Source organism: Chrysochloris asiatica, unplaced genomic scaffold, assembly GCF_000296735.1.
Source record: "Chrysochloris asiatica unplaced genomic scaffold, ChrAsi1.0 scaffold00092, whole genome shotgun sequence".
Taxonomy (NCBI): domain Eukaryota; kingdom Metazoa; phylum Chordata; class Mammalia; order Afrosoricida; family Chrysochloridae; genus Chrysochloris; species Chrysochloris asiatica.
In genome coordinates this window covers 1,019,203-1,035,870 of record NW_006408610.1, presented here as the reverse complement: position 1 = coordinate 1,035,870, position 16,668 = coordinate 1,019,203, and the positions used below count along the sequence as shown (strand labels likewise).

The 16,668-nt window shown below is 42.3% G+C and overlaps 1 protein-coding gene and 2 pseudogenes across 1 annotated transcript in view; all 3 read left to right on the top strand.

The window, feature by feature from the left end:
- Positions 1-16,668, top strand: part of SCAPER (S-phase cyclin A-associated protein in the ER) — a 466,531-nt gene that overhangs the window by 249,094 nt on the left and 200,769 nt on the right. The gene's annotated exons all lie outside the window — the stretch shown is intronic.
- On the top strand, positions 3,762-13,867 carry LOC102821297 (annotated as a pseudogene).
- Positions 15,025-15,595, top strand: LOC102815354 (annotated as a pseudogene).

The following is a 16,668-nucleotide window of genomic DNA, read 5'->3' as shown; positions in this document are numbered from 1 at the left end:
ACTCAAAAGAAGGAACAAATCCTTACAGCAACAAACATTCACACACCCTCCCCACACACAGAGTGGACAGAGTAGGGCAGCTTGGACATTGGATACTCAAATGGGGAGGGGGGGTACTACAAAGGCAAGAAGTGACTGGTTTACAAGCTTTCAAGAGGGAACCTAGTGCTAGGGAGCATGGCGGAAAGCAGAATCTCTAGTAGGTACTATTCAATCTGTCTGGGCGGAGCTTATGAAAGGAAATATAGATTGGTAACTCATAATACTGTAGTAAATAATGCTTATCAGGAAGGATTATGAGGGTTGGAAATGCAAAGGTAGACGTTTTGTTACAAGGGAGGCAGTGATTAATTCTCCAAGATAGGAGCGGAGGTCTCTGGGACCATCAACGGAGAAGAGCCGAGAGGGACCCTACCCAGAGAAACAGAGATGCCTGAGATAGAGACAGAGACGATGACGTGGAGTGATGAAGCGGCTGGGGACTTTGGACCCAGAGAGGAAAAGGGACTGTAGGCCGAAAACTAGGGGGTTGGGGGGGCGTGGGGACGGGTGAAGTGTAGGGGGGCAGGTTTCTGGGATATACCTTTTGGGTGGTTGATGATGCATGGAGGGGATTGGAACCATGGCAATGAGATGATATACGATGGAATGAATGTAAAACTAAAGTTCTCCCTTGTAAACTATCATATAATTCACAATAAAACATTAAAAAAAAAAAAAACTGTAGAGGCCTTTTCTGTGGGAAAAAAGAGCTAATATTCTATGAAAAAAAGACTAGTGGAAAGCACTAGACTAGATCAACAAATTGGAGTTCTTGTGGCTTTGATTTTATAATTGCATGCTTTAAAAAATGAATCCAGTGGCTTTAATTTAAAATGTGATAGTACAGTATGAATGAAGTTGTGTCAGCTTTTGTTTTAGTGGATAAGATCAAGGTAAAATTTGTAGTTTCTTTTGTTTGCATTTGCATAAGAGAAATGTCTACATTCTCAATCTTCACAAAGAAAGAGGTCTGATGCATTTTGCATTCTTGAAATATTGGCAAAATGACTAAAAAGATTAATCATAATAAATCCATTAGAAAAATTTAATATTTTAATTTATCATCTAGTGGCAGTGGCGACGGCCTTGTGTGAACTATAGAAAATCATTTAATTGCCATTTATCGTGAACTAGACGGAGCTAAGTGAAACTCAGTGGTTTGGGATTATACGTTTGTTACCATGTGTTGATGTGATCTCACTTCCATTTCTTAAAAACTTTTTTTTATGTATTTAGAAATAAGTAGTTTAAACATACTTTTCCTCTTGTTAGAAGTCATCATTAGGTGGGGTTAAGTAGGAAATAAAAATGTAAGGATTGTAAACATTTATAAACTGAAGTAAAAATTCAATCAGCAATATTCTAACATTATGGTTGTTATTACTGTATTGTGTTTTGTGGTGTGGCACTGCTGGCTAATGCAAAGCCAGTTTGAACTGCAACATCGGTGATTCCAACCCACCAGCCCCTCCTCAGAAACCCTATACAGGGATGCTATGGGTCAAAACGGACTCAATGGCACGTAACAGCAATAACAACAAAGCTAAAATAACAGACTTTGTTTTGTAGTGTAACTTTAATTAAAGAGATAACTTGAGGTCTTCAGAAAACCTGTTGTTTTTTTTTCACTTGGCTTAACTTAATTTTCAGGAAAACTAAACAATGGCATAGTAACAATCACCTCTAATATAGTGGAAGGAGGGAATCAAAAAATGGGATTAACTGAATTTTATAGAAAATTAGAATTATACATTTTACTCCTTACACTTGCACTTAAATTCGTTGGAAAACCAGAAAATATGGTTAATAGATGTCTAAATTCTCCCATCTAAAACTGTGTTTTAAAGAGACGATTTCCCCTTTTTCTACTAGTTTATACTTATTTTATCTCTCGTATTACCTACTCTTGCCTCAACTAAGTTGTGACAGTATCTTTGGTGCATATTTTAAAAGACTGATGCACAACACTTATGACCTCCCGAAGCTGCTCCCTTGGTGACCACTAATGGTTTATCTAGTGTCAAACAAGATCTTTGTTTTCTTGATTTTAGATAAATTCACAGCCCACTGCTTCACCAGTCATGATGTCAGTTGTTTACATTTCAGCAAAATGTTTGTCGTAACTTTTAAATACAAGGGAACTGTAGACAGACGGTGTTTATCACATTGTAGAGACTGTCAGAAATGGTTGGCCTCAGCATAACTGAGTCAAGCTCAATGTTTACATTTTAATCTGCAAACTGTCAGGCCTGCTCATTATAGTGACCAATTGTAGCAAGAGAAGATGAATAGCACAGAATTTTTCTACTGGCTGCCATCTATTGCTCTGAATTAGTTTCTTCAAAAATATGTGTTACAGTAATGATGGCTGAAAGATGAGAAGAAGGCATTCTAGCGATGGAAGTAGAAGCATTACTATTTTGGTTAACAACTCTTTTCCAAAAGTAAAATGTGAAAGCTCACATATAGAAAGTGTTTTCCCTGCTTATATTTTATCTGATCTGCTTCAAGTTAAGTCAGAGAGGAAAAAATGTGCTCACAGGTAGAAGTTCTTAAAAAGGAGGAGTGGGGGAAGAAAGAGAAGAAAGAAAGAAAGTTGGTGTGGCCCTTTGTGTGAACAGTGACCATGCCAACTGTTAAGGGACGTCCTTATTTTTCAGTCATTTACAAAGAGTAATTTACGTAGCTTAAGAGGTGTCTATAGATCACATAAGGAGTTCTGGTAGCGTAGTGGTTACGAGTCGGGCTGCTATCTCAAGGTCAGCAGTTCGAAACTACCAGCTGTTCTGAGGCTTTCTGCTCCCGTAAAGATTTACAACTTCGGAAACCCTGCACAGGGTCACTATGAGTTGGAATCGACTCCACGGTACTTAACAACAACATAGATGATAATATTGAATTTTTAGCAGTACACTTCCTTCCTGACTCCTTACTTGCCATTTCCTCCTCAGGAACATAGACTTTGTGAAACCAACCCCTCCTCATGCTTCAGAATTGCCCTCAGTAGTCTCCATCTTCAGGTTCAGGAAGGCTTCATAAGTCCACCATTTGACTTGACACCCTGTGCCAGGCTTTGTCATAGCAGTTTTCATTGGTTCCAACTCATAGCCACCATGTATAGGATTTCTGAGAAGCGACTGATAGGTTTGAACCACCGACCTCATGGTTAGCAGTCCAGTGTTTAACCTACAATGTAACACCAGGACTTTAGCGAGAGCTAACCAAAGACTACAGCATTCAGTATGAACTCTACACCTTAGTATAGAGACAACAAAAAGCCTCATAACTGGGTCAATAAGTAACATCATGATAAACGGAGAAAAGACTTGCCAAGCATTTCTTTTCACTTGGGTCCACAATCAATACCCATGGAAGCAGCAGTCAAGAAATCAAACAACATACTGCTGGGGAAAATCTGCTGCAAAAGTCTTCTTTAAAGTGTTTCAGAGCAAAGATGTCACCTTGGGGACTAAGGTGCACCTGTCCCAATCTAACGTATTTTCAGTGCGTGTGAAAACTGAGCAAAGAATAAGAAAAACTGGAGAAGCTTTGATGCATTTTAATGATGGCACTGGCCAAGAATACTGAATATTGAAAAGGATTGCCAGAAGAGCGAACAATTCTGCCTAACAAGTTGGTACAGCCAGAATGCTTCTTAGAAGGGCTCACGTACTTTGGCCTTGTTACCAGAAAGGACCCAATCTCTGGTAAAGGGCATCATGTGTGGTAACATAAAAGGTAAGCAGAAAAGAAGAAAATTCTCAATGAGATGGAGTGACACAGTGCTTGCAACAGTAAGCTCAAACATAACTGAGGATAGTGCAGAACCAGGCAGTATTTTGTTCTGTTGTGCTGACTCTAAAACACCTAACAATATCAACAACCTTGATAGATTTTCTTGAAGACGAAGGACAATCACATGGGCTTAATAGAAAGAAGTTTTAAGAAACTTGAAAGCTGCATTGGTCAGGAAAGTTTTGCCAAGGAATTTTTTTTTTCCATCATAGCAATGCACCTGCTTGTTCTTCAAGGGTAGCAAGGGCTATCCTGCAAGAATTTCATTGGGAACCCTTAACTCATACCCTACAGCCCTGATCTTGCCCCTTCAGACTTCTAGCTTTCTGTGAAATGCTGAAGATCACCTTTACTTGGGTACAGAAGACACTGAGAAAGAAAAAATTAAAAAGACAACATTTCTGAGCAATTTGACTTAATAAATGTAGACAGTCATAACTCTTATTATGTACCAAGCACCATTCTAAGTTTTGAACAGCTATATATATTTCACACACTTCTCATAGTAATCCTGTTTATTTTCTTACCCGCCTTTTGTAAATGGAGAGACTAAGGTATTTGTCTCAGCAAATAAGTGGCGAACCATATTTTGAAAACATTCCTTGGTATGACTTCATGCTATTGATGATCCCTATGCTATACAAACTAAAGCAAATTGATGTTTCTTTTGCTGTTTCTTACATGATTGTACATCTGGACACAACTGTCTCCAGCTCCCTTGTCAAAGGACATTGGTGCTTTTCACACATTCTTGTCGGCCATGACTTTTAAGAGTCTTGTTTCAGCCTCAGAAAGATGTCTTTTTGTAAAGAGTGTTTTTCCTGCCTCATAAGGAAAACAGACATCTCTTTCCAAGCAGTTCGATCTTCTGATTTCTTCTACCAACTTTAGTAGATTCTTCTAACAGGTTTTACCACAGGATCTCTATTTCCTTAACTTTTCCTAATATATTCATGAGAAATCTTAGTATTCTCGAACATTAACTTAGTTGTAATCAACTTTTCCCTTCTGAAATTTATAAACTTCTACCTTAAAATTTTGCTATATTGAATTAAATAATTCTTTGTCTACATAGTCCAAAAGTAATTTTTAATTGAGTTTTTAATGGTCTCCTTGTGATTTGTGTATAAATTTAGATACACAGATTTAAAGCTTTTTCAGTATAACAAATACGTCTAGTAGATATTCTGTTCCCTTTCTTGTATTCTCTAAGCTATCTAGTGCTGCTATAACAGAAATACCACAAGTGGATTGTTATAACAAACACATCGGTTCTCTCACAGTTAGAAGGCTACAGGTCCAAATTCAGAGTACCAGCTCTGGAGAAAGGCCCTTGTTTCCTTTCAACATCTGTGGGCCCAGTGTTCCCTGGAGATCTTCCTGTGTCTTGGCATCAATCTTCTCTTGAGTCTAGGAGGTTCTCAGCACAGGGACTCCAGGTCCAAATGATGTGCTCTGCTCTCATCTCTTCTCACTTGATGTTATTGAGTTCCTTCCTTCACTGTTTTTCTCTCTTTTTCTCTCTTATAAAAGACAGTGCAGGCTAAACTCCAGGGAACCTCCCCTTACAATGGATTAGTTAAGGGTGTTGTATCTTACTGAATCCCCTTACAACTGGTCACATCATTTATCATCATGGGGGATGATTACATCATTATATAGTTGACACATTGCATCATTGCATAACTGCCAACCCACTGAGAATCTTGACCCAGGCAATTTGATATCTATTTTGGAGGGGCGTAGTTGTATCCTTGATACTTTTCCCTTTTTCTTTTCTCAGCATTATAAACTGTTCTGTAAACCATGGTACATAATTTATATAGTATTGTAATGATTTCCAGGGATGTGGCCCATTTACAGGAAACATGCTCTCTAGCTTCTCTGGTGCAAATTCAGAAACTATGCACAGGTATATTTACCATAGAAAGAACGTAGGTAGAACCAGATTGTCTTAAGTAAGTAGGGCCAGAAAGCAGTTAGTAAATTGGCCATAGTGCCCTTGGAACTGTTTTTTTTTTTTTGGATAATAGAGGCACATATATGATGCCTTTCCATTTTTCTCATCTTCAGACCACATTTAGATAATTTGGGTTTGAAAAGTTTAAACATGGATTACAAAGTAGCAGTGCCAACCAGTCTTTCAAAAGGGTTAGTGTTGTTTTAAATGTCGTTGAGTCCGTTCTGACTCGTAGTGACCTTGTGCACCACAGAATGAAACCTGCCTGGTCTGCACCATCCTCACAGTTAACGCTTGAGCCCATTGCTGCTGCCACTGTGCCAGTCCATCTCATTGGGAGTCTTACTGGTTTTTTGGCCAATCCTCGACTTTCCTAAGGGTACAATGATGAAAAAGTCAATGGTTTGCCTGGAAGGTCATTGAAAACCATCATTATGTTTAAATGACCATTGAAACATAAAGGTAAGTTATAACATGTTGATAATTTAGCTGATGGATTCTGACTTTATTGTGATGTGTGTTGTTGTTAAGTGTGATGGAGTGGGTTCTGACTCATAAGGACCCTATATAGGGTTTCCAATGAGTAGCTGGTGGGTTGGAACCACCTTGTGATTCAATCGACCTTGTGGTCCCTTGGCTTATCCTAAAGTGCCACACCTTATTGCGTGCCACACCTTAATAAGGACTCCTTATTGCGATGTACCCTGCCTTTCATTGTAGAAGGATCTTGTAGAAGAATCTGTTTCTGCTAAAAGACATAGCAATCTCTTATGCAGTATGTTTGTGTTAGAGCAAGTTGCTGCATTCCTAAAAACTATACCCAAAACCAGATCCTTAGGAAGTGGTCATTCCTTCAGAAAATGTGAATTCTTAAACTATGTGTCAGATTCTGTACTGGGATACATTAGCAAATAAGATAGAGTCTCTGCCCATAACACACATCAGTCTAATAGTTGAGTGCAGACAAGAGGCGGTAAAAACACAGTGTTCTAAATTGTACAGTAACAGAGGTCTGTCAGATCACATCATTTCCCGCTTAGTGCCTTCTTGTGGCTTCCCAGTTTACTCAGAGTAAAAGCTAAAGTAGTTAGGCATGCCTATAAAGCTCTGAATTTGACCTGCGACTCACATCTCTGATCTCATCTCTTACTACTCTTCTTCCTTTATTCACTGTGTGCCAGCCTCATCAGCTGTACGTTCCTCAAGCATGCTAGCACAATTTCGCCTGAGGCCCTTTGCACTTAACTCTTTCTCTGCTTGAACAGCTCTTCCTCCACACAGCCACATGGGTTATTCTTCACCTCCTTCAGGTCTTTACTTAAATGTAATCTTCTCAGGAAGCCTTCTTTTGCCAACCCACCTAAAATGACAAACCCCCTCTACCTGTTCCCAGTCTTTATTTGTTTCTAATATTTATTAGGATTACACATACTCATTTCTGGTGTGGCACTGTAGGATAATGCACTGGACCACAAGGTTGGGTTGAACCACAAGGTGCACAGTTCAAACCCACCAGCTGCTCCTCGGAGACCCTGGACAGGGTCACTATGAGTTGGAACTGACTCAGTGGCACTTAACAACAGCAGCAGCAGCAGCAGCAACATACACATTGGATTCCTTCTGTGGCTCTGTAGGAAAAGCACTGGACTGAAAACCACAAGGTCAGTGGTTCAAAACCACTAGCTGCTCCTTGAAAACTCTGTATAGGGTCACTGTGAGCCAGAATTGATTTGATGACACTTAACAACAACAACATATTCATTTATACTGTGAGTGACTTTCTATCCCAGTGACGCTGGAACAGAGTGGTTGAGGGTAAGAGAAGTAAGAGATAAAGACTTAAAGAGTAGTGCAAATGTAGAGATTTGTAAGTCATTTTAAGTACTTTAGCTTTTACTCGGAATGTGCATATTTTATCAGTGAATAAATGAAAGCTAAATGCACAATTAGAGCACATATTCCTAGTAATGAGTGTCAGAGAAGAAAGACCCAGAGTAACACAGAAAAGAACGAAGTACTGTAAGTGCCATCGAGCTGGTTCTGACTCATAGCAATCCTGTGTAGAATTTCCGAGGAGCAGCTGGTGGGCTTGAACCACCAACCTTGTGGTTATAACTGAAGCACTTATCTTACAGCGCTATTTACAATGGTTGGAGGATAACATGGATGGGGAGTAGTAAGAGATTATGTGGTTTAATGAATTGCTTTTTATATGGATCTTCTAACTTCCACAAATTGATTTGGTGGGATATGCAAATAAGGTAATGGAACCCTTGTGGGGATTGGACAAGAGTTCCTACTCTTGAGTGGGTGGGACTATGTAAATAAGGTGTGTGTAACCTACCAAGGGAATTGGACAATTTTGCCATTCTGTGAGGCTTAAAAAAAGCCAATTCAGAGGTGGAAGGGAACCTCACTAGTATCTAGAAGAGAAGCCAAGAATAGAGGGTGCCCTTTGGTCCCAGAGTCCCTGCACTGAAAACCCCCGTAGGCCCAGGAAACACAGCTCTAACACTGGAGACACCGTGATTGATGCATAGCAAGAAATGCAGCAAGCACAGCAGAGTCCAGTGGCAGAACCAGGAGGTTGGGGCAAGCTTTCCAGTGCACCGAACAAAGGAGGCTACAGTGGGTTTGCTGATCCTTAAAGTAAGAGAGCTGAGTGCCTTTGGACAGGAAGATTGAAGGCAGCCAGCTGGAGGCACTGTTCAGCAGACAAAATAACTTTGTAACACTTTCTGAGTGAAGCTGGGGTCAGGCCTAAGATGGGTGGAGGCTAAGAGGGAGGCTGCTTGCCTTTGGGCATGACAGAAAAAGAGCTAAAAGGTTAGGATCAGTCTTGTCTCCTGTCTCCTGAGGTGTTCTTGCAACTTCCAAGTGGATCCTGATCCTGAATTGTAACATGTAACTTTGCTAATAAACCCCATACTAGTGATTTCTGTAGGCCATTGCAATGAGTTATTGAACCCAGCTGAGAAGTAGAGCATGCAGTGGGAGGGACGCCTTGCATCATCAGAATTGGTTAAAAGGTTAGAGGTTAGAGAGTAAGATATATCTGACTTCCATCTCATCAGAATCAGCTCTGGGCCATTGCTGATGGTGATTATCCGCCCCCTTGTGAAGCTATTCTGGGAGGTCTGAAGCTGCCATTTGTAGGGACCAGATAATGAAGAATTAGGTAAAGACAATGGGAGCCACTGAAGGATCTTAAGCAAGGAATGAAGAAATTGGATTTTCATTTTGGACTGATTCTTCAGGTTGCAGTATGGCCAGTAGACTGTAGGAGGGAATCTTGTAGCAGAAAAGCCTCCTAGGAGGATATTTTGGAAACAAGTGAGGTGATACTGTCCTAATTAAGCACAGAGAGGTAGGAGTGAGAAATAGATGCACTTGGAAAGTATTTAAGAGACAGAATCAATATCAGCTATGAGGAGTAAGGGAAAGGAAGAAGCTAAGAATGAGCACAGGTGGTACTCGATCAGGCTTATAAGCAAGAAAAATAGCCAATGTGTATTTTGGATATGTTGAAGTGCTAGTAGGACATCCAAATGGTGATGAGATACCTCGTAGACAGCTGACAATACAAGTGTAGGTCTTCAAGGAAGGATTGGGCTAGCGATAAAGATTTGGGATTAGCACTTTACAGGGGAAGCACTGGACTGCAAACCACACAAGGTCAGCGGTTCGAGCCCACCAACTGCTCCCAAAGAGAAAGATGAGGCTCATGCTCCAGCAAAAAAGTTTTAAAGCCCCCGAAACCCTATATAAGGTCACTCCGAGTCAAAGCCAACTCCACAGCATTTAACACAGAAACATACATACAGGGGACTCTAGAAGTTCATGGGAAAATGGAATTAAAAGATAAAGGAATTTTTTCAGGAAACGTCCTTGTATGTGAAAGACACAGTGGGCACATAAACATGGATGAAAATAGACTGAGGGAAGACTGGGACAGAAGAGAGAACCCTGAGGAGCACTCTTACTATAAGGTAGAAGTCAGGTGACTACAGCTCACGGGCCAAGTGTGGCCTACTGCTGCTTCTTGTTATTGTTGGTTTTCAGTAATCTGAAAACCAAGAATTTCTTTTGCAGGTTACAGTGGTTAACCCACCAGCCATTCCTCAGAAACCCCATACGGGGTCACTATGAGTTGGAACCAATTCGATGGCACTTAACAATATTTTAAATGGCACCTAAGAATAGCCTCGCTTTTGCCTTTTGACCCACAAAACCTAAATGATTTGCTCTCTGGTCCTTTAAGGAAGAGTTTTTTGACTCCTGATTGAAAGACAAAGGAAGTTGTTAGCCAGCATGGTGGTGGGGAAAACAGAAATATGGAGTGTCATATCAGCCAAGGGGAAAGAAAGACCGAGTTTCCAGATAGTTGGAGGAAGCTTGGGATTATGTTGATATAATAGTTTATGCACTGACATATCCCATCTGTCTCAAATACGTAACAATGAGAAAAACAATATTTTAAAAGGAAACCAAGAGGACATAGCCAGGTTTAAAAAAACAAAACAAAAGTGTGGACTGAAAATGGTCTGACTAGAAACATAATATCTCCGCTGTTACCCAGTTGATTGTGATTCATTGCTTGGAAACCTTTAGAGTGTTTCCAAGACTGTAAATTCCTATGGGAACAGACAACCTCATTTTTCCTTCAGAGCAGCTGGTAGGTTTGAACTGCTGAACTTACAGTTAGCATCTCAGTACCTAACCCACAGTGCAACTAGGGCTCTTAAGTAGTAAAAAAGGCAGAGGGTTGTCTACCAATGGGCAAACTATGTGACCTAGCTCGGGAGTCGGCAATGGGGTTAGGGAACTGGTGGTGGTGGCGGTAGTGTGCCACATAGTTGGTTTTGACTCATAGCGACCCTGTATAGGGTTTCCAAGGCTGTAAATCGTTACAGGAGTGGAAAGCCTCATCTTTCTGCCGCGGAACTACTGGTAGTCAGACTAGCTGACCTTGAGATTAGCAGCCCGACTAATAACCACTACACTACCAGAGCACTTAAATGGCCTACCCAGTTTGTGTTAGATGCTTTTCTTCTCATGCGAGGAAGCTGAGAAGAAAGCAGCTTCTGACTCCTACCTAATGCAAATACATAACATGCAGATAGATACATGATGCGCAGCAACTGATAGGCTAAGAGAGGAAGAAAACACATCACTTTATAACCAAGACTCGAAGCCAGCCACCTGCCAGCTTTGTGACTGGGTCTGCAATATCTCCAGCAATCTCTGCAGTAAGACCAGCCTCTGAACTGCCTTGCATGTGACCTGGGACCATGAGGGCTGAAAAGCAACAACTGTGAAGCTACAAGACAAGGAAGGGAGAACAGAGAGGGAGAGCCAGCCATAAAGCACAAAGACTCTCACTCAGAATATGACTGAAAGCCAAAATTGCACACCTGAATAAATCACATGTTAAGAAAGACAATTATAAAATGATTTTTTAATGAAATTAATTTTACAGAATTATCTGATAAATGTTTTAAAGAATGTAAGTGCGCCTCATAAAATTCATGAAATTCCATAATCTTTTCATTTAATTTATCCACGAACTTTTGAAACCTCCTCGAATTTAATATGCTCAAAAAGATAAATGAAAGCATCAACTTTAAAACAGAATAAACTAAGGAAAAATCGGCCAAAAAATGAAATAACAAGTAATTGGAAAGAGAATCAAAAGAAATCTTGGGAAAATCTGTTTAAAAAAGCAAACTTGGGATAAATCTAGACTAGACATAGACTAAGAGAGAACTAGTAGTTTTGAAAATAGGATTTAGAATTTAGGAATACACCCAAAAGACAACAGAAAAGCAGATGAAAAATAAAAAACAGTGGTCGATCGTCATAAACTGTAGACTGAGAGCCTCTGTAGACATTGATTTGGAGCTCCATAAAGACAGCTGGAGAGAGCAATAGAATTGGCAATATTTGATACATAAACCCCAAGCCAGACTTACTGCCATCAAGTCATTTCCAACTTGTTGCAACCTTAGACGGCAGAGTAAACTGCCCCAGAGGACTTTCTCTGCTGTACATCTTGACAGAGGCAGATGGCCACATCTGTCTCTGGCAGAGCGCCTGGTGGGTTTGAACTGCCAGCTTTTCAGTAAATCGCCAAGCGCTTAACCACTGTGCCACCAGAACCCCCATTTGATACATACCTGAGAATTTTTGAGAATTGAAGAAAGCTGTCAGGGTTGTATCCTTCTACCATACTGTTGTTAAGTTGCTATTAGGTCAGCTCCCACTCATAGCCGCCCTGTGCACAAGCGAACTAAACACTAAGCAGTCCTGTGCCATCCTCACAATTGGTATGTTTAAGCCCATTGTTGCAGCCACTGTGTCAGTCCATCTCGTTGGTGGTCATTTCTTTGCTGACCGTCTACTTTAGCAAGCGTGATGTCTCTCTCCAGGGACTGATCCCTTCTGATAAGTTATCCAGAGTTCATGAGGTCAAGTTTCTTCAACCGTCTTCAACCTGTACTTCTTCCTCTCTTGGAAGTCTGTTGTCCTTTCAGTATTCTTGGTCAGCACTATAATTCAAATGTTTCAATTCTTTGCCAGTTTTGCTTATTCAGGAGGGACCAGTCCCTAAAGAAAGACATCATGCTTGGTAAATGAGGGTCTGTGAAAAAGAGGAAGACCCTCAACAAGACGGATTGACACAGTGGCTCCAACAATGGGATCAAACAGAGCAACGATTCTGAGCAAGACCAGGCCATGTCCATAGGGTCTCTATGAGTCACAACTGTCTAGGGTGCCTAACAACAGCCATGAATTCACATGACAGAAAAACTACACATCCAAAAGAATAAAATATTAAAAGCTACAAAAGTAGAGACAGATTACCTAAAAAGGACAGTTAGACCAATAACAAACTTCTTGGTGGCAGTCTAAGAAGTCAGTAGAATAAGTTCTTCAAAATAGGTAACTAATTGTTAACCTAGAATTATATGCCCATGATTCAAGAGTAAATGTAAAATGGGCTCACAAGTCCCCTTCCCTTCCCTCCTGGACTCGGGTTGGGCACCAAGCGGGGACGGGGGTTGGTGATCTCATCCCCTTGCCGCCTGCAGGTTCCCACTCCCTGTGGTATTTCCTCACCGCGGTGTCCCTGCCAAGCCAAGGGGAGCTGGGCTTCATCTGCATCGGCTCTATGGATGATCTGCAGTTGGGATAGAGCAGATGGAGCCGGGATTTTAGGAGGAGCAGACCTCGATCACCAAACACAACTTACAGACTTACTCAGAGTACCTGGGGCTCTGGTGTGAGTACTACAACCTGAGTGAGACCGAGTCTCACACCTACCAGGCTATGTATGGCTGCGATGTGGTCCCAATGGCCGCCTTCTCCGTGCATACAATCAGCCAGCTTACAATGGTGCTGATTACATCGCCCTGAATGAGGACCTGCGTACCTGGACTGTGGAGGACACAGCCGCTCAGATCACCAAGCGCGAATGGGAGGAGACTGGTTTGGTGGAGCTCTACAAAGCTTACCACATGGAGGACAGTTCCCGGAGTGGATTTCTAGATGTCTGGAAATGGAGAAGGAGACACTGTTGCGCACAGACCCCCCCAAAGACACATGTGACTCACCACCCCATCTCTGACCTCAAGGTCACACTGAAGTGTTGGGCCCTGGGCTTCTATCCTGTGGCAATCACCCTTACCTGGCACGTGGATGGAGAGGAACAGAACCAGGGCACGGAGCTTGTGGAGACCAGGCCATCAGGGGGTGGGACCTTCCAGAAGTGGGCGGCTGTGGTGGTTCCTACTGGAAAGGAACAGAGATACACGCGCCATATGCAGCACGAGGGGCTGTGTGCACCCTTCATTCTAAGATGGAAACTGTCTTCCCAACCTTCCCACTCCTGTGAAGGCAGTCAATGCTATCCTGGTTGTCATGGGAATTCTGGTCATTGGAATTGTGATCACTGGAGTTGTGATGTGGAGGAAGAAGAGCTCAGGTGGAAAAGGAGGTAGTAACATTCAGTCTGCAAACATTGACACTGTCCAGGGCTCTAATACGTTTCTCATTGCTTCTAAAGCATGAGACAGCGATCTTGTGTAGGATTGAGTGATACAAGATGTATCTTGTGATTGAAGAACTCCTGAGTTCTATTTCAGCAACTTATGTCTGAGTTCCTATCATCAAAATAGATGGATGTGGGAAGATCAGCCTACTCCTGCCCATCAGGACGCCCTCCCAATACTGACCTGTGTCCCTTCCCTGGTCAGTTTTCCCTATTCCAGAAGACACAGAGCTGGACTGTCTGTTATGGATTGAAGTATGTACCCCCAAAATATGTGCTGTAAATCCTAACCTCTGTGCTTGTGTTTAAGACCTGGTGCAGCACTGTAGGATCAGCATGGGACAGGTAACCACAAGGTCGACAGTTCAAACCCACCAGCTGTTCTTGGAAACCCTGTACAGGATTGCTATGAGTTGGAACTGACCTGACATCACACAACAACATGAGTGTTGGTATAATCCTATTATATTAATGAGGCAGGGTTAGTGGGGAGTGTATCTTGTGTCAATCTCTTGAGATATAAATAGATTAAACAAAGTGATGGGGGAAGAGAGATGCCAAGACACAAGATGCCAAGGTATCTCCAAGGAAGAAGGTAGTGCAGGGATTGCATTGGGGGCTGCTAACCCCAAATTCAGCAGTTGGAATTCACCAGCTGCTCCCTCAGAGAAAGATGAGGCTTTCTGCTCTCATAAAGATTTACAGCCTCAGAGATCCTGTATAGGGTGGCAATGAGTTTTAATTGATTTGACAGCAAACAGCAGCAAGAAACCAGGGAGCAGAAACTTAAGAGGCATGAACCTTCCTCCAGAGCCAACAAAGAGAAAGTCTTCCCGAAGATTTGGTACCTGAATTCAGACTTCTAATGCTTAACAACAACAACTAACCTATGAGAAGATAAATTTTTATTCATTAAAACCACTGTAGGCTGCTGCCCACCCTTGCTCACTCAATATCTCTGCCCACTGCCCGCTGCCCTCCTTTGGTTCTCTCATTAGTCGGCTGCCACCTCCTCAGCAACCTGCTACCATTTCGAACTTGGGACTCTCAGAGTGGCCGTCGATGTACGAAGAGGCCGGACTTGGAGTTGCCTCAAGAGTGCCTTTCATCTGTGAAGTTCAAAGTACTTTGTAGAACTTCTGCCACACAGACTGTGCATCTCCATCACTTATAAGTGATGGCTGCCATCAGGAAGAAACTGGTGATGGAGCTTGTGGCAAGACCTGCTTGCTCTCATTGTCTTCAGCAAGGATCAGTTCCCTGAGGTGTATGTGCCCACAGTGTTTGAGAACTATGTGGCAGATATTGAAGTGGATGGAAAGCAGGTAGAGTTTAAAGTTGGCCTTCCTGGACAGGAAGATTGATGATCGTCTGAGGCTCCTCTCCTACCCGAACACTGATGTTGTACTGATGTGTTTCTCCATCAATAGCCCCGATAGTTTACAAAACATCCCAGAGAAATTGACCCTGGAAGTCAAGCATTTCTATCCCAATGTGCCCATCATCGTGACTGGGAACAAGAATGATCTTCAGTTAGATAAGCATACAAGGCAGGAGCTAGCCAAGATGAAGCAGGAGTTGGTCAAACCTAAAGAAGGCAGAGATATGGCAAATAGGATTGCTGCTCTGGGGTACATGGAGTATTCAACACAGACCAAAGACGGAGTGAGAGAGTTTTTTAAATGGCCACGAGAGCAGATCTGCAAAGCAGACGTGGGAAGAGAAAATATGGGTGCCTTGTCTTGTGAAACCTCGCTGCAAGCACAGCCCTTATGCGGTTAACGTTGAAGTGCTATGTATTAATCTTAGTGTATGATTACTAGCCTTTTTCATTTATCCATAATTTATCTAAGATTACAATCAGAAGTCATCTTGCTACCAGTATTTAGAAGCCAACCATGATTACTAATGATGTCCACCCCCTGTGGCCCACTAGGGCCCCTCTGACACTGCTCTAACAGCCCTCCTCTGCACTCCCACCTGATACACCAGATGCTCATTCAAGGGATTGCTTAACTTCTTGCTTCTTTCTACAAAGAGAAAAAGTTGGTAGCTTTTGTGAATTTGTCTTTAACTACTTTTTTGCCACACTTGAGTCCATCAACGCTGCCACTTGGCCATCCATCTCGTTGGGGGTCATTCTCTTTTTCTCTGAACTTCCACCAGTAGTGAGGTTGGCCCAGGATCGGGCAGTGTTTTGTTCTGCTGTGTATAAGGTCGCTATGGGTTGGTACCGACTCGATGACACCTAGCAACAACAACTTTATAACTAACATGTCCTACCTATTACCTGTCAGCTGCAGGATACTCTGGTGAGTCACCACTTCAGAACTTTGCTCATAAGTGTGTTTGTTTCATTGGCACAGCTCTGAAGTGGGCATCCAGTTTTTTGAAAATGTTCTCAGCCAGCAAGGCCCAAGTCCATGCAGCTGTGGGAGAGTTACGGTTCTGTGGTTTCATATTAGTTACTTTATAGTTGCCAAAAGAACCAATAGATCTGTTTTGGAAGAAGTGCAGCCAGAGTGCTCCTTGGAGGCCAGGATGGCTAAGCTTCGTCTCTCCTACTTTGGACATGTAGTCCGGAGGAAACAATCGTTGGAGAAGGATGTCATGCTGGGTAGGGTTGAGGGTCTGAGAAAAAGAGGAAGACCTCCAACGAGATGGATCGGCCAGGTGGCATCATTGATGGACTCGGGGGTGGCAGCGGTGGTGAGGTTGGCCCAGGATCGAGCATTGTTTCGTTCTGCTGTGCATGGGGTCGCTATGAGTCGGTTCCGACTCGATGGCACCTGACAACAACAACAACAACAACTTTATAGTT